We start from the raw sequence: 22115 nt of genomic DNA, 5'->3' as shown, positions 1-22115 counted from the left end.
TGGTCCAATATATACTATGACCTAAGCCCAAGGAGACTCGGATCAGGCTCTGAAACTGCAGAACTGTCAGATAAGAGAATCGTGCTGTTGTACACCTATGAGTTTGTGGCAATTTGTTACAGCATCAAAACCATCACACCATGCATGATTTTGTATCACTACACTTGGGTCATTTGGATGATATTGGTTCACTGAGATCTCAGAGTTTCCCATTGCTACCATGTCTCATCATACCCGACCCAAGGAATCGTCTTCATTAATGCCACCACTGACCTGGTCAGAAGATTCTTTGGGAATGGGAAAGCTTTTAAGCTCACAGTGGCAGACACAGCTTTCCAAAATTCTAGTTTTCACTTGAACACTCCACTTTTATCATTGACAACAAATACTGTTAGTTGTTTTCCTTAAAATAACACACTAACTGCACTCATTTTGGAAAAATACTCTAAATACTGATGTCCAAATAATCATCTCATCTGTCAGTTGCTTTTTCAACTAACAACGATGCCCCGAGGTTGGCTCAGCACCCAAGCACCTTGAGGGAGACAACATACTTCAGTGCAGTAAAGAGCGCAGGGCCATTCTCATCCCACACAATGTTTGGTAATGTGTACACAAAGATCAAGGCTAATAAAGTTAACACTTTTTACATCCTCATCAAGGACACTGGCATGTCAAATTGACCTCTTCTCCTTGCCTGGGAGTGAGACATCAACAAGGCAATGATCAATACTATGTGGTTGGTGTCACAACTCTTGGTTGCTGCAGTGGTACCCACCACTAATATAAATGCCAAAACAGCCAAAAAGGGCCAAAGACATCTTGGAGGTATTACAAAAATAATTTTGAAGCCTCAAGAGAAAAACATGAGGTCTCGTTTAGAGGTAAGCCAATCAGAATTACTTCTGATTTCTCAGCAGACTCTAATTAACAGAAACTAACTGCACACCAAGATTGCTATATCCATCAAATCTATTCTTTAGAATTGAAGAAGAAATAAGATAAGCATAAACTAAAAGAATTCACAACCAAATAATGCACTAAATTTCTGTACTTAAGGAAACTGTATACAAAAAGAAGTTAAAAACAGTCTTCAGAACCCCCAAAGGGATGAATCTCATTAGAAACATAACTAAGCAAATGAGAAGTAGGACCAAATTAAACATTAGAAATAAATCAGAGAAGGAAATAATAAACATCGCCCTCTAATAACACTGAATATAAATGTTCACAACACTCCAATTAAGACAGTAGATTGGATTAAAAAGCAAGACCCAAGTATATGTTGTTTTCAAGAGGCTCATCTTTAGGCAAAGTCATTCACAGGCTGAACGTGAAAAGATGGGAAAAGATATTCCATGCAGATGAAGACCAAAAACAAGCAGGAGTATTTACTTTTATATCCAATAAAGCAGATTTCAAACAAAAATTAATAAGAGACAAAAAAAATCACTTCATACTGGTAAAGGGAACAATCCAATGAGAAGATATAATGTCAGTAAAAATATTTATGTCTCAAACATCAGTGTGCATAAAACAAGCACTAACTACTTGATGTAAAAACTCAAAAGATCCCAATTCAATAATACTGGGTAATTTCAATACATTCCTCTCACCAATGGACAGGTCAGACATAAACTCAGTAAAGACTTATTAGACCTAAAAAAATACCTTAAATCAAATGAGCCTAATAGACATCTATAGAATATTTCATCCAACAGCTAAATTTACCTTCTTCTCAGCCACTTGTGGAAACTTCTCCCAAATAGACCTTATTGTAGGACACAGAGCAAGTCTGAGCAAATACAAACAAATCAATAAAATTCCTTGAATTTTATGAGATCATAATACAATAAAATAAACAGTAAGAAAAGCCATAGAAATTACATAAACAAATTGAGATTGATCAGTATATTTTTAACAATGAATGGATAAGAGAGGAAATAAAGGGATAAATTTAAAAATTTCTAGAATCAAATGAGAATAGAAACATTATCAGAATCTCTGGGACAGAGAAGGCAGTTCTAAGAAGAAAGTTTATAGCTATGAGTGCCTACATAAGAAAATCAGAAAGATCCCTAATAAACAACTTAATGATGCATCTCAAAGCCCTAGAAAAAAAGAACAAACCAATTTCAAAATCAGTAGAAGAAAGGAAATAATCAAGAGTTGAAGTTAGTGACATAGAGAATACAAAAATAATACAAAGGATCGATGAAACAAAGACTTGGTTCTCTGAAAAGATAAATAAGATTGATAAATATTTAGATAAAACTAACCAAAATAGAAGACCCAAACTAATAAAATTAAATGCTAAAAAGGAGATATTACCATACATATCTCTGAAACCTAGAGAGTCATTAAATCATATTTAATAAAATGGAAAATCTAGAGAAAAAGGACAAATTTCTAGACACATGTGACCTACCAAAATTGAATCCAGAAGATACAGAAAACCTAAACAGATCAGTAATAAGCAATGAGATTGAATTAGTAATAAAAAGTCTTCCATTCCAACAAAGAAAAGCCCAGGACCAGATGATACACAGCTAAATTCTACCTGACTTTCAAAGAATAACTAACACCACTGCTCCTCTAAACCTTCCATGAAGTAGAAAGACGGAAACACTCCCAAATTCATCCTCTGAGCCGGTATCGCCCTGATGCCAAAACCAAATAAGAACACATCAGAGAAAGAAAACTACAGACGAATATCCTTGATGGACAGAAATGTAAAAATCCTTAATTAAAACATTAGCAATTTGTATTCAAAAATGCATGAAGAAGACTGTCCATCATAATAATCTGGTTTCAGTTCAGGGGTGTAAGGGTGGTTAAGCATACACACACCCACGACCCTAGCACCGTGATTCACATTAGCCAAGTTACAGAACCAGATCAGGAGTCTGTCAACAGGTGAATGGATGAAGAAAAGGTGGTGCACGCACCCCAGGGCGTTGTACTCAGCCATAAAGGAGACTGGAGTCTAGTCACTTACAGGAAAGTGGATGGAACTGGGGAACATCGTTCTAAGTCAGATAAGCCAGTCTCGAAAGTCAAGGACTCAGGTTTTCTCTCATGTGTGGGAGCTGGAAAGAAAAGGGACCCAGAGAAAATAGAGGGAAGACCAGAAAGGGGACAGGGAAGGTACAGGTGTTATCCCATTCCAGCTGCGTGAAGGGGAGATACAGGAGAATGGGAGCCCAGTACATGCTATGTGCACATGCGAATATAACACAGAGAATCCCACTATTGTGCCTAATTGTAATGCACCAATAAAAAATGAAAAAAAATGATTTTGATCTTTTGTGGGGATGAGATCATTTCCAAGGGTCTGCTGATCACCTTTGGGGAACTGCTGATTTAGGGGAATCTGCCTTTTGTTTGGCTTAGCATTTGTTATTGATCAGGGCTCCATGGAGTTGTATGTTAACTCTTACAGTTGGTTACAATGCAAAGTACTTATGTCCCTTAGCAAAGATAACTCCAAAGGTTAAGTGTTACTCCCCTCCAGGGCATCAAACAGTTTTGTCACTAACAATCTCATTCCTCATCTTTCTTCAGAAAATAGTCTCTCAGGCTCTCTTGAGCTAACTTTACCATCCTGATGTTTTCCATATGACTGGGTTTTTGACGTGCACTTACCACACACTTGTATGAGAACTATAATTAAACTTTTTGAAAATCATACTTCAATAAATGTGCCAAGAAGTCTTCAGGCCATGAGGTCACTGATGGAAAGTATTTTGTGTGTACCCACCAATCCCCGAGAGCTCTAGAAGCACCCTGGGGAGAAAGGTGGTCACTGGGGTTAAGGTAGGAATCCCTGTTATAAGGAAGAAGACTCTTCTTGTTGTGAAGACTTAAAAGAAAATCCTGCCGCTCTGGTGTACAGCCTGTCAGGGCGTGAAACATGCCAGGTACCTCCGTCCACTGGGAGGGCAATGGAGAGGTGCCCTAGGTCAAGCTGTGCCCTCCTACCGGGCCACATTGTAACTGGATGGATTGAGAACAGGGAAGGTCATCTCTGCTGGCAGTTTTGAAGCAAGATCACAGATCACTGTACCCCATTCCAGGGAAAAATGGGCTTTATAGTCCATCCTCCTGAAGACGGTTGTGCCGAGACCCTTTCAGCCAGCAGAGTGTCAGAAGCACCTCGGGTCTCAAGGCTGGTCACAAGTACCCCATCTCCCAAAGAGGAGCACTCACCCCATGGCCTGCCCATTCCCCTAAGCCTGTCAGGTACAAGGAAGCCTAAGCCACACCAAGAGGCCACCACCCCAGCTCAACATCCTCTGAGTCAAGCCAGGTGGCAGACAAGTGGTGAGGAAGCCTTTCTGCTCTAGAACTCGGCTTCAAACACCTGCCACCTGCCTCTTACCCACTTGAGAAGCCGACCTAATCTCCGCTGGCACTGGACTGTGACACAGTAGAATGCAAAGGTTTCACCTTCAGACTTGTAAACCAATTTTGAAAACTCTGCACACTTTGTAAGTCGACATCTGAACACTGTAATTCAAATAGGAGTAAAGAACATGTTTTCTGATGCATGTTGGGCACGGGTGTTATCCCGTTCAGCTGCTGTAGCAAAAATCAGAAGGCTGATAAACAACGGGAACGTGTTTCTCACAGTTCTCGAAGTTGGAAAGTCCAAGGTCAACCAAACAAGGGCTAAAAGAAAGAGCTTTATTGAATGTCACCCAACAGGGGAGCAAGAGGCCTGCTCAGATCTGTCTCCCCAGCTGGTCACAAGCAGGGTGTTCAAGGGCGTTGGGAGTTGATGGGTCTGATGCTGTCTCGGTCTTGATGAGATCCATCTTGGTTTTAGTCCGTGACTGAGGCTCCCAGCCTGTCTGTGTGCCCACCCTGTCTAAGGCCCTGGGTGTGAGACTTCTAGCTCAGCCTAGCTCAGGGTCATCTGCAGGGCAGACTTGAAGCCGCTTCCCAGGGAAGCGTGGTCTGCCCGCAAAGATCTTACACCACAGCCAGATATGAGGAAGTTAGGGCCTGAGGGGCGGCTGTGGGGTAGAGCACTTACCCAGCCCTGGGTTTGATTCCAGGACTGAAAAAGGGAAATAGAAAAATTACTATTAAAAAAAAAAAAAAAAAAAAAAAAGCCCTGACAGTAGGGCAAAATCTGAGCTCTGTTCTGACTTTCTTTCTTCTTGGTGCTGGGAACGGAACTCAGGGCCTCACGCGTGCCAGGCTCTATTCTGGGCTACATCTGCAGCGCTGATTTGGGCTTTTTACAGGCAGGAGAAGTAAGGAGCTCCACAGAACCAGAGAAGTGGGAAGTTCAAGGGTTGGTGAGCATGAAGGAGACCTTGGCTGCCGCGCCCTCCAGAGAGCCTGGGAGACGGCCTCCTCTTCTGAGGTTGCATTCTGAGTTCCTGGTCCTTGAGAGATGCTTCTGTGCTGGAAGAGACACCCACTCACAATCCAGGCCCTCCAGCCAGGACTTGGGGTCAAAGGTGCCGGCAGTCAGCGCCCTCCTGGTCCATCGTGAGGTAGAGGGAAATAGCCCATTACAAATGAATTTCTTTGGCACATTTTGAATTAGAAAAACAAACCTTCTGCAGACACAGAAGTGGCTTTGAAAGGCTGCCCTCTGGTAAGTTTAAAGGAAGTCTGCGTGGGGACCGCAACTGCAGTGGGGGACGGAAACAGCTTCTGTAGCTTCTGCCCACTTTCAACCTGAAAGATCTTTCCACTGGGGGAGGAGACCTGGGGCATGCCATGGCCCAGACACACTGCCACAGGGGCCGGTACCTGGGAGGCCTCCTCTGCCCGGCAAGACGGCGGCCTCCCTCAAGGGGTAAGATGGCTATCTTCTTTTCTCTGTTAATCGCTCTTGTTTCCCTATTAATCCCTGTTGTCAGTTTTTCATGGATTAAATTAAGAACACTTCAATGGGAAAGGAACAAGTTTAAAACTTACCTACGACAAGCAGCACCTTCTTGCTGGGCCTCACATGGTGGAGGGGGCAACAAAGATTCTGGGGTCCATTTTGTAAGGTCACTAATCCCATCATGAGGACCCACCCCAACCCTAATCACCCCTCCCTCATCCTTGCACCCCCAAGACTTAGGAGGGTTAGGACTTCAACATGAGAATAAACCAAGTGTTCCCTCTGTCTCCACAGGCTTTAACTTTGCCAAGATCTTGAGCTGGAGAGGAGTTTATTAAATTGGTGGAGTCAGCTGGAAACCTGGTCTCACCTTTGAGATCAAACCCCGAGCTCATTCCACTGAGCACCTTGGGCTCTAAGGGCACAGATGAGGAACCAGGCAGAGGGCCCTCCCCTGGGCTCTGTCCCCTCCAGTGGTCCTTGGTGGCCTGGAAGGCCTTCCACCCTGAGGCAGTGCTTAAGGGCTGGGCCTCTCAATGGGTCTGTGTTGGCTCTTCCTTACAGACAGGAGGAGCTGCCCGCCCCAGCAGGTCTCCCTGTTTAGGACAATCAGTGTTGGTAAAGGAGCCCTTGGGATGTGCCTGCTCCCCTCTCCCCAGGCGTGCAAGGACCTTCTGAATGACCAGGCCAAGTCCTGGAGACCTCCTAGACTGCGGTGGACGCCTGAACGGCATCAGGGGCCAGGTACAAAGGAAGGCTCTGTGCTGACCTGGTGGCAGGCAGTGTAGCGGCCCACGTGGCTCTGGATGGTCTCCACACAGAAGTACAAGTGTCCATTTGACGAGGGAGGTGGCACGTCACTGTGAGGGCTGCTTTCTGGACTGTGACTCACCTGAAGCTCACACATTCGCATCCACCCCTGCAGCTGGGAACCAGAGCCTGTTGCTCTGATGGCTAGTTTCAACCTGAGAAAAACCAGTGAGAGGCTGTTGTGAAAAGGAGATTCTGAATGTCCTCTGAGGCAAGACCTTTTGGCCAAGCTAACAAGTAACTGGGCTCCAGCTGCTGAGAACACTGGGCCTGTGCACCTGCAGAGGCCACGGGGAGAGGTCAGGTCAGGCAGCTGGCTCTTGGGGAAGGTCTGGGAACGTGCCAGCTAGAAACCAAGAGGCCCAGGCACGGCTCGCGCTTCCTGGGGAGGGATCCACCTGAAAGCTGTGGGGAACTGCTTCTTGGTGCTGACACCAAGTCGTGTGTGAGACTAATGGGTGCCTGTTGGGATGGAAAAAAGAAGGTTCTAGACCCATCTTCACCTGGACCAGCCTTGGGCTCTGGAGCAAGTCATTGGGTCTGAAAGTACAGTGACAGCCTTGACCCTGCCCTGAAGGCGTCATGGTGTGCACATGGGGCAAAGTCACCGCTGTGTTCATAGAGTATACCAGAAATAGGGACCACTGTTCTCCTGCGCCCAGATCCACTGACCTGCCTCGACTGTCCTTCACTGCCACATTGAGCCAGTCACTGAGGATGCACTCCACACTGGGACCCTCTTGCACATAGTGGCTGGACAAACCCTGCTGAGACTGCCCACCAGAGGGCCTGCACGTGGCCCCTCTGGAGTCCCCTGGTATGGCAGCTGGATTTCAGAGGAATCTTCTCAGGAGGGGACCTTTAGAGGATAAGTGCTAAAGGAAAACCAGGAGGAACAGCAAGCTCTTATCCTGCCTACGGAGGGCCACCTGCAGCACTCTCCTGGACCCATTGACTGAGGTGGTCACCATCGTTCAGATTCAGAAGCAGGAGACCTGGACTCCCCACCTCGATGAGAGGAGTAGCTAAGAATTTGGAGCCAGCCGTCACAGCTGCCACAGCAGCGGGAGCCTCCCGCAGGCGCTGCCTAGTCCAGGTCAGGCCTCTCGCTGTCCTGCTGCTCTGGCCCATTCTGCCTCCTGCTCACACGTTTTCCTTTTCCTTTCCTTTCTTTTTGACACCTGGGCTGCCCACTCTGGAGGGACGCTCCTCTGACATCAGCTAATTCCTGGGAGACATTTACCTGCCAAACAACCAGCCGTCAGTCCACCCTCGGCGCAGCCCCTCTGCCTGTTGGGCTTTCGCACTCCAGTCCAGCCACGCCCGTAGGAGGCTGCCCCTGGCCCAGGCCCTGGGAAACGACACAGCAGCCAATCCTGTGCGGCCCCCACCTGCCAAGCCCCGTTGCTGGGGCTCTTCTCCTTGTGACAGCCTTGTCTGTTTGCCTGTCTCACCATTCCTGATCAAGACAAGCCCCGGAACCCTGAGGCGACGCCACCAGAGTGCTATTTCTAGGTGGACACTGAATCTGTCCCGTCCTGCAGCTGCCTGGGCCAGTCCTGGGCCAGTCCTCCCTGATCTCCCCTCCCTCAGGTGTGGATGTTGTTCTGTCCAGTCACGTATAGTCCCAGGCCCCTCGCCTAGAACAGGTGACCATGTGGTCACCCACAAACTCCTCCTGCTCTGAGGCTCGGCTCCAGGGCCCTCCTATGGAAGGCTGCCACCTCTCAGGGCAGCTCAGATGATCCATGGCTGTGGGTCCAGACCTCCCTATGACACTCTCCACGTCACCTCGTTGTCTACCGTTTACGAACAATTCACAGGCGTTTGTCCCCCAGAGGCCATGGATCCTTTCTGGGAAGATACCAGTTTTTCCTGCTTATTTTCCTGAAATGGATGCCTGGCTTTCAGCAGGAGAGAGACCTGTGGAGTTCAATAGATTAGAGAGAGGACAGCAATGTTGTGTGCAGGCGGGAGCTTTTCACACAACACACACGGGTATACAGACACATGTCCATCTGTGCAGCATGTACATGTATGTGCATAGGATGTGTGTGGTGTGTGTACATATATGTGCATGTGTGCGGATGTGTCTATGTGTATGTACATGTGGGCATGGAGCTATGTGCCCACGAACACATGGGATTGTATCTCACAGGCACAGTTTCACAAACCAAAAGACAGACAAAAACCCCGTCTGAATTTCCCACCCTTGGTCCTTGTTACAGCACCACCTCTACTTTTAGCCTGGCTTGTTGAGACTTCTCAGTACCTGGGAGGATATTTGCTTTGACCAACAAATAGAACAAGAACATTTAGTGGCCTGTATGCTATGATTAACATCAATTTTATATAATTTGGATAACTTAGGTGCATTTCCCAGCTTGTAGTTAAGACTTTAAGGTTCATACAAAACTGCTCTTAGATCCAAGAGCAGATAAAGACAGAAGCACTTAGATGCTAGTCAAAGGCAGCATTTTGTGCCTGTGGTACCCATGTGAAGACCGATTACAACTTCCAAACTGAATTATATGATCATTTGCTGTTGCAATTGATTTTTTATTTCAGTGCTAGGGATTGAAACCTGGGCCTTCTGTATGCTACACAAATGCTCTACCACTGGGCTATATCACCAGCATTAGCTACAGAAATCTAGATCAGAAATAAGCTTCTTGCCAGACTTCTAATGCAGTGATCCTTGACTTTTAGCTTGCAATATTATCGCTCAGGTACTGGCCTTTTGATTTCACTCCTCATCTTTGTATGAACCCCAATCTTTTTCTGACAGCTTTCAGATATCCATAGAAATCTGAGGGCTTGGCAGGTGTGACATACAGGCTGTAATCCCGGTGACTTGGGAGTCTGAGACAGGAGGATTATAATTCAAGATCCCCTTCTGCAACCCAGTGAGACCCTGTCTCAGAAAACAAAAAAGGCTGGGGTAGAGGGCCCTATCACTTCCTCCCTACCACCCCTGGCAAATAGATCTGAAAGTTCTGCTGTGATTATATTCAAAATTCATTACTGAGGACTTGGGGCACCTGTTCAAACTATAAACTTACATGTTTCAGTTCAGGGAGACTTTGTTAATTTTCTATCTAAGATCATGTTTTTTTTTTTTTTTTCTTTCTGTTGTTTCTGGAAACTCTCACTTATCGGTTTTGGATCCTTTTGGACTGACCCTCCAAGTTTGAAGTCTATTCTATATTTTTCATCACTACTTTGTGTTGTATACGTTAACAGATATTTGAGTGCAGAATAAATTTCAGCACTGTGCGCTGACCGTCACATACAGGGTGATGAGATTTTCAAGTCTCTGTGCTCACTGGCCATTTCACTATCTTCTTTGGTGAGGTATCCGTTCAAGTCTTTTGTCCATCTTTTCTGGAGCTGTTTTTTTATGACTGAGTTGCAGTTCTTTAATGTTCTACATACAAGCCCTTTGTCAGGTATAGGTTAGATGAACACTTTCTCACATATTAGATTCTAATGATGAAAAGAAACTTTAATGTTGCTAAAGGCTAGTAGTTCACCCTTTTTTCCATTTATGGTTATGCTGTCTCTGCTACAGAAGCTGCATATGTGTTCTCCCACATTTCCTTGAAGAAACTGTGATTTGGGGCCTCTTTCTTGACTCTTTTCCCCTCTGGTTATGGTTTACATTTTCCTGCGTCTTCTATATTTAGAAACTTTTCATGCTGGTTATTGTAAGTGCTACATTGTTCAGGGAGAATGGATTCTGCTGTCTTTCTCTAGGAGTATTGGAGGCTCCCCGGCAAGTACACAGCAATTAATATGCAGGCAGCTCAGTGGGTTCCCGTGAAGATTTGGTTTCAGGTTTTGGTGGGGTGGGTGGGCAGAGCCCCTGCTCCTGGGTATAACTAGTGGCCTTGTTATGCTCCCTCCAGGGCCCAGGGTCCCAGCACTGGTCTGCTTGCTCGTGGTGGCTGGGACTCCCCGTCTGGTGCTGTGTGGTCTCTGTCAATCTGTGCACAGGCACCCCCACAGCTGCTCTCCGCCAGGCCTCAGGGAGCCCACTGCGCGGCACATCTGGCTCCACCCATAGAGGACCAGCCTGGGGATTTCCTGGTCTGCTCTGTGCAGCTGTGCCCTCTCCTGACCCTGCCCCGCCAACCTCGTGACCGCCACAGCCCAAGCTGTGCAGGGCCTCTTCTTCTTTTGGGGTTCCACTTTCCGTCAGCCTTGTTTGGAAAGTGGCCCCAGATGGACACTGGTGCAGACGCAGAGTCCGTGCTGTGTCTGGTCCTCTCAGGGCCTCAGCCCTGCAAGACGCCTGCTGCTGAAAATGTTTGCTGAGTGTCTTTTGCTCAGTTTTATGGGCATTTTTTAACAACCTCTGAAGTCGGGAGACAGACCTTGCTGGCTAGGCCAAGTGGGCCTCACGTGTCCTCCCTGCACCCCGCCTGCCTCCTGTAGCACTAGCCTCACTGTCCACACTGGCATCCCCAGCGCTACCGTCCCTCCATTGTTTTTTTTTTTTTTTTAATTTTTTATTGTTGGTTGTTCAAAACATTACACAGTTCTTGATATATCATATTTCACACTTTGATTCAAGTGGGTTATGAGCTCCCATTTTTACCCCATATACAGATTGCAGAATCACATCAGTTACACATCCATTGATTTACATATTGCCATACTAGTGTCTGTTGTGTTCTGCTGCCTTTCCTATCCTCTACTATCCCCCCTCCCCTCCCCTCCCCTCCCCTCTTCTCTCTCTGCCCCCTCTACTGACATTCATTTGTCCCCCTTGTATTATTTTTCCCTTTCCCCTCACTTCCTCTTGTATGTACTTTTGTATAACTCTGAGGGTCTCCTTCCATTTCCATGCAATTTCCCTTCTCTCTCCCTTTCCCTCCCACCTCTCATCCCTGTTTAATGTTAATCTTCTTCTCATGCTCTTCCTCCCTGCTCTGTTCTTAGTTGCTCTCCTTATATCAAAGAAGACATTTGGCATTTGTTTTTTAGGGATTGGCTAACATGTCTCTTTACATCAGTTCCAGGAGGCACTGCCCACAGCTCCGAGCTCTGAGGATCCCCACGGCAGGCGGCAGGCGATTGGGCCACCCAGCTTTCATTCACTGCACCCCGCTGCGGAGATTGGGATGTCCCTCTGTTCCTTTGTATTTGTGTAAATTTGTAGTTGGACACAGAGGCTTACTGAGGCTGAGGTTTGGCTTCTGTAACAAAACAACCTCACAGGCAGTTTTCCATCAAGAAGAACGTGCCATCTTGTGCCTTTGTGTGAGGTGCTGCAGTCTATGATGCTCAATGACAGTCCCTGGGGTTGAAAAATAGCAGGATTCTGTCATTCTTCCTTACTTGCTCAAAATTTTCTATGTAGTAACACCTTCTGTCTACACTGCTGGGACCTGAATAGTGACGATTTGAATAAGAAAGGCACGTTAAGTTTCTCCATTCTTTCCCTCTGTTCTCAGTTTTGAATAGTTGATTCCCTAGCATCTCTTCAGGGTGGCCAGACACATGTATATGTGAGTGCGTGTGTGAGAGTGTATGTGGTGTGTGTGTGTGTGTGTGTATGTGTAGTGTGTGTGGTGTTTGTGTGTATGTGTGTGTGAGTGTGGAGTGTGTGTGTAAGCATGCATGTGTGAGTATAGGTGTAGGTGGTGTGTATGTGTGTAGGTGTGTGTGGTGTGTGTGAGTGTATGTGTGTAAGTGTGTGTGTTTCCTGTTATCTGGGGGCGATTTCAATCTGATGCAGTTAACATCCTCACTGATGCTCAATTGTCCCATTTGGGACCTTGGAAAATCTACCATTTGACATTTGTGTCCTATTAGCATCACCTGGTAGTCTTTAATAGCTTCGTTGCTCTCTGATAAAATCTTCTAGATTCATTTTCTACATTTTCTGCCTCAGACCTAGAATCAGCTACTTCTTCAAAACCCTCTGTGCCACCCTCCCCTCTCCTGGGAGATGGCACTTCAAGACAGCATTAGAATGGGGAACGCTCACTTGGACTGGGTGATCATTGCTTTAAGGTTTTCAGAGAACACATTCATCCATGTCTATATCTAGCTTTGTACCTACCTGTCACACACTCTCCAATATTGAACAGTGTGTTTATAGACCAGCTAACAAATGAAACGGAAAAGAGAACCAACGGAAAACCAACTTAACTATGGAGCTTTGATTGACATTAGAGAGAGGATTATAGGTGTACAGGTGAAGAAGGAACTATTTAACATAATTAATGCTAGGACAAAAAGGGAAATTTGACCCCTTCCTCACTCCATACACAAAAAATCACATCAGAAGAGATTGAGTGCCGCAGTCCGGCTGCAGCAAAATAACCGGGGGGTGACGAATAACTTGTGTACGTTGATACAGCAGGAGTAGGAGCCGTTTATTGCAGGACAGGAGCAGTATTTATACATTCCACACAGCTTATCTAATTAGCATAAACTAGATACACCAGTCAACCAATAAAGAATTTCCACACTTAATGGCTTGTTTTTGTTACTTCTCAAACCACTCCCTCTGGCATTTTGCCAGGCACCATCCAGACTTGTTTACGAACTTTAACATTCCCCTGGCAAAATGCCAGGTGTTATTTTTGACTTGTTTACAGACTCTAACAATTGAGGATTTAAATATGGAAGGTGACACTTTAAACTTTTAAAAGAATACATAGAATAATAGAGGTAGTAAGTTTGGTTTCTGAGTATCATCCTCCACTAAAAGGAAATAGGGATCCTGGGAGAAAAGGCTGGTTCCAGAGCTGGGTTACAAAAAGACAAGATGAACCTGTTTCAGGGCTGGGGCCTTCTGGGAAATCGAGGCAGTGTGAAGACCCCCCTTCAAACCCTGATTCCTGTCATCAAGTCAGGAAGGTTTCAGACACGTTGCTCAGGGAACAGGCATGAGTTCATCGAAGGGCTAGGAAAAGGGAAAGGGGACGCTCTCATGGGGAGAGTGGTCCTCTCAGAGAGGAGAGGGACAGCGTGCCCCTCCAGCACGCCAGTTTTATTGGGGATCCCAGGGAAGTTTCCAGAGAGTCCCACCCAGGTCCACCTTTTGACTTTTGGCTGACAGGAGGACAATGTCATGTTTTCAAGTCCCCACTGCCACGGCAACTCTACGTTTGGGCCATGCTGACCAGTTCAAATTGGACTCTTAAATTCTTACAGATTTTATGATTAGGAGGAATTATCCTTATCTCCCTAAGTTTGGGGATCTGGTCTGTGGAAAGCGTCCCCCTTCAAGGTAATTCGGATTTCTCTTAGCAACATTATTTCAGGCATTTCTCCTGCAGATAACAGGTAGTTTTCTATGGAATGTGACACAGTCTGTCCACTTTGGCCAGGCAGGGCTGCAGGTGAATTGCTTCTTGGAAGAGATAGCATATGGGGGTCAGCAGAATGGACCCAGTTTATGGATATCCCCTGAACCTTGTGTTCCCACCACTGGTGTCTGACTGTCCCCTATCAAACCAGAAAGTAAGGACATGCTTAAAAATAATGAAAATATGTCCAAGGACAAGGGGGTAGGAGGAAAGCCAAATGGCCAAATGTGGGACAATTTGAGCAACAAAATAAAACAATGAGAAAAATGGGTTATAACTTATTGAATAAAATAAAAATCTATGCGCCACACTGATGTAGATAAATAAAATGAGGCAAAGTTCCTCCTCAGAGAACACCAACTAATAAATGTAGACATTGAGATACAGTTTAAAAAAACAAACCAAAAAATCTCTCCCTCTTACAGCTGGCACAGTAGTGACTGACTCAAGGAAAGAAGCATCCTCTGATGCTCTCTGGTCACCTCCAGACGTACCTCAGCTTACTCCTCACCTCGCTGGTTTAGGATGACAATTTACTACCCACCAAGTTGTGGGAGTGGCTTTGCAGGGTGATTCTGGCCTGGCACCTCCTGGAGGCTGCGATTAGGGGTTGCCTCGCCTGAAGCTGCGATGTCCCCAGGCTTGTCTGGGGGAGAGGGTCATCTCCAGTGACTGGCTCCCACAGCTGCTGCAGGAAGGCCCAGGCCCTCACTTTGAGTGCCTGGATCCTCTGGGGAAGAGGTCCAGAGCAAGGTGGGGGCCAACATGGCTTCCTGTGTGACTGAACCTTAGAGGTGAACTTTATTATATCCTCAACATCCCTCTGGATTGGGGTGGGGAGGGGCCCCAGGGATGTAGGTCAGGATCACTGGCACCAATCTGGAGAATGGCTCACAGATGCTAAAATTAATAGGGAAATTTGATGAGGGGGAGGATATTTATAGTCTCAAAGTGCCACTCCATGAAATATTAATTACTAAAGGAAAACAGTAATTTTACAGTGAGAGACCTGACAAACACACTTAGCCAAGTGATCAGAAATTGCATCACCAATTACAGGACAAGCTGATATCAGGTGCTCTTAGGTGGTCCTCCTCAGGACTTAGGTGCTACTCCTGCCCCACATGCATAATTGAAATCTACCCATAAGAAGGCAGCAGATGACCCTAAATGAAGGTCATTTTACAAAATATTGCCCTTAAGAACAGCAGTGTGTGGTAGACGGAGAAAGGATAGACCACTCCAGATTAAAGGACACTAACTAATGCTGGGTGTGCGGGCACATGCCTGAAATCCCAGCCACTAGGGAGCTGAGGCAGAAGGATCATGAGTTTGAGGTCAGCCAGGACAACATAGTCATACGCTGTCTCAAAAACAAAACAAAACACTAAAGTTATTCTTCATGGATTCTAAAGCAGTAGGACCAGTGAGGATTTTGAGCTGAATCTTGAACTGGGAGGAAATGTTGCTATTGAGAATAGTGTTGAAGCAGTTGGAGATTTGTGAGTAGGAACCAAAGAACCAACGACAGATGCGATGGGCTGGGTGGGTTCCCACTGACTCCCTCAGAGCCAGGTTTTCCATACTGCGCAGTTTTTTGTGCTGTTGGTTAAACTGTCGGTAACCTGAAATCAACCGTGGTGAGCTGTTAACCATGGCAGCCAGCAAATGCCAAGAACCAGGTCCCCTCTCCCTTCCCGTTGTGCCAGCCTGCCACTTGATAATGGCATTGGGGTAGCGCTCCGTGTCCTCTGCAGACGTCAGGGTGCCGTGTGAAGCCATGGTCTTATTCTAAGGGCACACACGTGAGGGCCAAGCAGCTTGACCTCTGCCTCTTACTGAGGTGGTTCATGATGCACAGATAGACCAGTGGATAGAAACAGCTAACACGGCAAAGTAGTGACAAGGATAAATCTGGGTAAGGAGCTATTTGTGGTATTCTTACGACTTTTCTGTAAATTTATTTTTTTTTTCCGAGATAAAACATTAAATGTTTCCAGATTATTGAGAACAGGAAAGATAATTGATTTGCCCAGAGTCATGGAGAACATGGATTTTTGGTCCAAAACTCTCATGACACCTGGAAGTGGCCTTATTTTAAAGATATTCAAAAGTTTTTTTAAAACTTTCATGATAAAATTAATGTGTGAACAGCTTTTAGATTTTGAAAGTAACCTGTTATGTGTAAACATTTACATTAAAAACAACATTGTTTTGTTTCCTTTTTCCTATTACAGTTGCAATGTTTCATTGGCTACAGAATTTAGAGTTGCCCAGAAGAGCTGATAGTCACTTGACCAAGGGAGAAAGAAGAAATGTATTTGAAGGCAGAGGGAATTTCATGTGGATCAAAAAAAATTTACAAAATGTCGTCTATAAAGTTGACAAATTGCACTTACATAACACTAATTATAGATGGGGAATCATTCTGCAGCAGGTTTTCTCAAAATAGCTCTACTGACATCGTGGGCCTGATCATTCTGTGCTGTGCAGGTCCATTCCAGGCAGCATGGGGCATCCGGCAGTGCCCTCGCCTCTACCACTGGAAGCCAGTAACCGAGCTCCCCACTCCCCAACCACCACCAAGAAAACATGTGTCCAGACATTGTCAGAAGTTCTCTGGGAGGGCATAACTGTTCCAGTGGGGAAGCACTGTTTCAGATATAGAAAAGTCAAAGAAAAAAGAGGATTGGTATATGTTCCTACACACACATATATGAAAGAAATATTAAGACAGCAAGAATTTCAGCGTGCATGTCCCAAATTGTGTGTGTATTTTAATCTTCTTGTGTATTGTTTAGATTCATTAATTAAATCAGTGCAATATTCTATTTCATACACATTTTAGAGAATGAATATATATATTTTGGAATGACAATAGCACTGGAAGGTGGGGCTGGAGATGTAACTCAGTGTTAGCCTACATACTTAGCTGGCTTGTGAGGTCCTGGGTCTGATCCTCAGCACCAAAAACATTTTTAAATGAACACATAAATAAAATGATGTTGACATCTACTGTTTTCAGTTAATTTATTTCTGTCCTGATGTATTTGCCAGATTCTGAGTCTAAATGTCAAAGACATTTAAGTAATGGGTTAAGAGAGCAGGCTAATAGTAATTTGAAGCAATTTTAAAAATGGTAATTCTTCAAGTAGAAGAGTAGCACATATCTACTGGAACACTGGAAGTGTGCATTTCTAAGGCTTGTATGTACCAGATATTGCCATGTTTCCATGGTTACAGATTTTGAACCAATCAATTCTTCATAGACATGCACTTAGCAACAAAGTAATTAAATTCATAAAGTGCGCTAGGCGGTGAAGGGAAACGAAGAAATAAACAAATAACAAGATTCTCAGGGAAATAGTAGAGTAGAAGAAAAACATCTTCATACTGATCTTAGTATGTAAGAACAGCTAGGAACTGGGCTGTAGCTCAGTACTAGAGGGCTTCCTGGGTTCAACCCATCCCCCCAAAATCTAACTTAAAGACGTAAATTAAATGGACAGTCAACAGATAATATTAGCTGCCCACTCTAACACTGTAGGGGAGGAGAATGTTTTCCCTCCGTCCATCTTAGATTCTCTGGTCAAGCGTCTGTAAACTCCATGGGAAGAAGGGGGAAAACACATTTATTCCCCTGTGTGGCCTGTACCCAGGGAGCACTCTGTGGAGAGGGGTGGTTGGAACTCAGGCCCACGCAGCCTCTCAGCAGGGAACAATGAATGTTAGGAAAAGGACTGAGTCTCCAGGCAGCATCCTACGGGCAGCTGAGCAGTGGGAATGGAGGAGGACCAGGGCCGGCTGCTGTGGTGGGTTGGTGCCCTCTGGGGCCAAGCAGGGCCAGCCTTTTCTCTAGGGACCAACCTCTCTCCATCCTGGTAGAGAGGGGAGGCCTTTAGCCAAATAGGCAGAAAGCAGAGGATTTAAAAAAAATGTTATCTGCTTGGACTCATTTGCCTTCAGCTCAAGATCAGCCTTATGCCAAAATGGTGGGACATTTTGGGGTGGCAAATTCTGGTATCCTATCTTTGAGCTGGTAATCAGAAATGCCCGTTGTCCTGCTGCACACTGCCCCCTGGTGGCGGTGGCTTTGAAGCTGTCTTGAGAAGGGAGAACATCTCCCTTGCATTTCCCATTTCCTTCATTCGGCCTTTTTTTCTTTACCTACTTCTATTTAATTACATTATTGTGTGGTTTGAATATGTCACTAGAAAGTTCATGTGTTAGAAGCCTACTCTCCTATTTCATATGCTGACGTCATCTGGGTTTGGGGGAGGCATTAGGATTATTTGAGGTTGTAGGAGCAGAGCTGCATCAAGACAAAATGGCTTTATAGGAAGAAAAGATCTGAGTTAGCACATGTGTTCTGTCTTTCCATGCGATTCTCTGCCATGTGGTGAGGTGGTAAGAAGGCCACCTTGATATCGGTCTTCCTAGCCTCAGAACCACAAGCTAAATAATCCTCTATTTTTTATAAACTACCCAGTCTGCACCATCCAGTTATAGCAACAAAAAGCGAACTAACAAATATCTTATATAAATATTGGAAGAACATGAAATACCATGGAAAGAGCAGGAACCCAATAGACTTGAGTGGCGGATCTTGGCTGTGTGACTGTGGACATACCACCTAGATTTTTGGAGCTTTGGTCTCATCTATAACAAGTCAGGAAAAAATTGTTTTCTCAGAGCATCACTGAGACAATGAAATTAGACTGTATGTTCAAAACAATAATATTTTTTATTGTGCATTCTATGTTTCAGGATATTAAGTATTATCTACACATCTGATTATGTGTACTCATACATATACCCATATATACATGTGATTTTTATCTCCATGTACTTGTGAGAAACTAGCACAGACAGGTTAAGAAACTTTCTGTGATCAACATAACCACTAAGGGTATTCAAACCTATGCACTGTAGCTCTGGAATCCATGATTTTGACTATCATACACCCTGATCAATAAGTTTTTGTCAAAATAAGACACCAAGCAATTTTGCTAATTTTCCAGGTGTGCTATGTCTTTTGCACAATCTTAAGATATTTGAAGAAATCGATGAGCCCTGGTATTGCAAGGTGACCAGTATCCTGCCACATAGGTTCCTGCTTAGGTAATGTGAGCTGCCTGGGAAGTAAAAAGTCTGAAACAATTAGTAAGAAATAGAGCCAGAGCCAGAAATTAGATATACAGAAGAGTGCTGATGGGTCTTCCAGTCCTGATGGGAGTACATCAAAGGCAGGGATAAGATTTCAGTAGGAGGAGTCTTGCTTCTAACCCTGGAGAGGAGGGTATCTTGCAGTAAACCGTTGATAGACATTTTGGCAAGCCAAACACAGACGCTGTGTGGCTCCAGCAGGTCACCCTCATCTCCAGTGCTGTCCTGAACTTGTGATGGAGCTGTGTAGGAAGCCACCAGAACCAGGTGTTCTCACACTAGCAGGGTTGCTGCTGGGAGTTCCTGATACTAGGCTTTCCTGCCCGATGGCTTCAACGTTGTTCTAGTTCACGAACAGTTCATGCATGGCATCCCACGACCCTGGAGAAACGTACTCCTTCTCCACTGCCTGATCCTTATAAAAACAGGACACCTGACCCCAAGTAAGAAAGTCTACCACTGAGTAGAGACTGGTGGACTCTTTTTATGATTCCAGAATCATTTTTAATTTTAACATCAAAGACACATTTTATTTCAAGAAAATAAAAGCAGAAAGTCAGAAGGCATTTCCTTGTTCTACCCTCCTGTGTTTATTCTTATCAGAATCTAGTTATTTCACACTTAAAGTTACTGGAACATATTTGTTATGGTTAGTTTTATGTGTCAACTTGACTGGGTCATGGAGGGCCTCCATGTTCAGTCCAGCGTTATTCTGGAGGTGTCTGTGAGCATGTTTAAACTGGTAGACTGAGTGGAGCAGAATGCTCCCTCTAATTTGGGTGTTCAGCTGAAGGCCTGATGAAACAGATGACCATCCCCAGTAGAAGAGTCTTTCCTGCCTCCTCACCTTTAGACTCAGACTGAAACACTGACTGTCCCCTGTCTCAAGCCTGCTACCTTTGGCCAGGAGGCACACCATCCGCTCTCCTGGGTCTCCTGCTTGCCAACTCAATCAACAGATCTCAGGACTGGTTCCTGGAAAGAGCAGGGACCCAATAGACTTGAGTGGCGGATCTTGGCTGTGTGACTGTGATGGTCCCATGAGCCAATTCTTTATAATAAATTTCTTTGTGGGTGCATATGTATATATGTATGTATATATGTAGACATGTACACAGTTTCTGCTTCTCTGGAAATAAATAAAATATCCATGCCATATCCATGTTTCTCAGCTCTATCCTCTCCTTTTCATGTTCTCTTCTGTGACCTTATTTGAGGCCCTTCTTAATCCTTCTTGACTATTGGAGCAACTGTTTTAGCGTCATTGCATCTCACCTTCCCATCCCCTCTTGCTTCTGGAGTCTCAAAATCTAAAGAAGCTACTGCCGACACTGCTTTAAAATATATTTTTTAGTTGTAGTTGGACACAATACCTTTGTTTTATTTATTTATTTTATGTGGGGCTGAGGATTGAGCCCAGTGCCTCACATGTGCTAGGCAAGTGCACTACCACTGAGCCACAGCCCCAACCTGCCCATATTGTTTTTACAGTTACATTTACAGGCCATTTCCTACCTTCAGGATGAAAGTCAGATTTGTCACGTTGGCGGATGAAGCCCTCGCACTCTGGCCACCTCAGCCAGACCTTACCACTGCCCGTGTCCCTTGGCCCTGTCCCCTGGTATCTTTCCTCTCTTCCTTACTGACCAGGAAACCCCTATTACAACAGGTGTTCAGCAGCACTCCATTAGGAGACTGAGGGTCACCACGGGTTGATGGCTTGAACAACAGAAGCACACTTTCCCACACTTCCGGAGGTGGAAGTTCAAGATTATGTGGCAGCACTTTTGGTTTCTGTGAGGTGCCTCTGCATGGCTTAGAGGCATGGAGAGAGTCCTGGTCTCTCTCCCTCTTCTAAGCACGCCAATCCTATTGGATTATGACCTCACACTACCTTTATTGCCCCTGTGGGCCTGCTCTCCAAATACAGTCACTGTAGGACACTGTTCTCTGTCCTCCTTGAATGTCTGTCCAGCTGCTTCTTCTCTTACCCCCCCTTTTCAGTCTTTTCAGTCAGTTTTAAGAGTTATCTGTCTGAATCCCTGAACTGTCAGCTCCCTGACTCAGGGAAAGGAGCTCTGCTGCCTCTTCACTACCTAATTTAGGGCCTAGAACAGAGCAGGTGTTCAACTTGTCAATTCAAGGAATTTCAAATTGTCTTCCAGATGTCCAAAGCTGCATGTTCATCACAGGCTTCAAATGGCTCATTCCCCAAACCAATGCGTCATTGTGCCAGCTCCTGAATCCTGCTTCTGCCATAGATGCTGTTTTCATTTCCCCATGGGTCCGGCTTTCCAGCCTCTGCGTCTGTGTCCTTCCCCAGCAGGAGCACTCTTCCCTTCTGCCTTCCTCTTGTCTACCTGGTCCATGGGTGTCTTCCTGGCTTCCCAGGCGTCCATCCCCATTTTCTAACCAGATCAGATTCTGTTGTCAGCAACTTGAGCACTACACCAGACCCTTTCTCTTAAAGCTCATGTCATCATTTATGTTTGGAATGGTCTTACTTCTCTCAAATGAATCCAATTTAATTATTTTCTTTTTAAGTCCACCTCAAAACTAACTTCTTAATCTTTTCTCTTTAGATACAAGAAAAGGCTTCATTTAAACTCAGTTTTTCCTGTATTCTTGTTGTTAGACCATCAATATGAAAGATGTTTTTCAGCACTTGTATCTCAGATTCTAACCTGCAGACTACCTGCAGGAAGATAAAGGAGAGCTCCTACGCCCTGCCACAGCCCTTGTGGATGAGAGCGTTTCCTATGAGTGCTGGAGTTTGGGATTCCCTTTCCCTCCCCAAGTATTCTTGCAAAAGGACTTAAAACACACCAGAGTAAACAGTAGGACAAGGCCAGTGCACTGAGCCTTCATTCCTAGCCTCCACCCGAAATACAGACTCACTTTCTCGAGAAAGTGTTTACACACACACAAACACAGACACACATAGACGCACATATGGGCGTAGACAC

The 22115-nt window shown here is 45.2% G+C and overlaps 1 long non-coding RNA gene across 1 annotated transcript; it reads right to left on the bottom strand.

Annotated features, from left to right (window-relative positions):
- Window positions 1-4672: 4672 nt before the first annotated feature.
- LOC107153099 lies at window positions 4673-7783 on the bottom strand. The gene is made up of 2 exons (XR_007348637.1): window positions 6618-7783; window positions 4673-5492 (listed from the first exon to the last, which is right to left on the bottom strand). It is a non-coding gene; the product is annotated as an uncharacterized LOC107153099 (long non-coding RNA).
- Window positions 7784-22115: the final 14332 nt, after the last annotated feature.

Source organism: Marmota marmota, unplaced genomic scaffold (assembly GCF_001458135.2).
Source record: "Marmota marmota marmota unplaced genomic scaffold, marMar, whole genome shotgun sequence".
Classification (NCBI taxonomy): Eukaryota; Metazoa; Chordata; class Mammalia; order Rodentia; family Sciuridae; genus Marmota; species Marmota marmota.
This window is presented reverse-complemented; position numbering and strand designations above follow the sequence as displayed.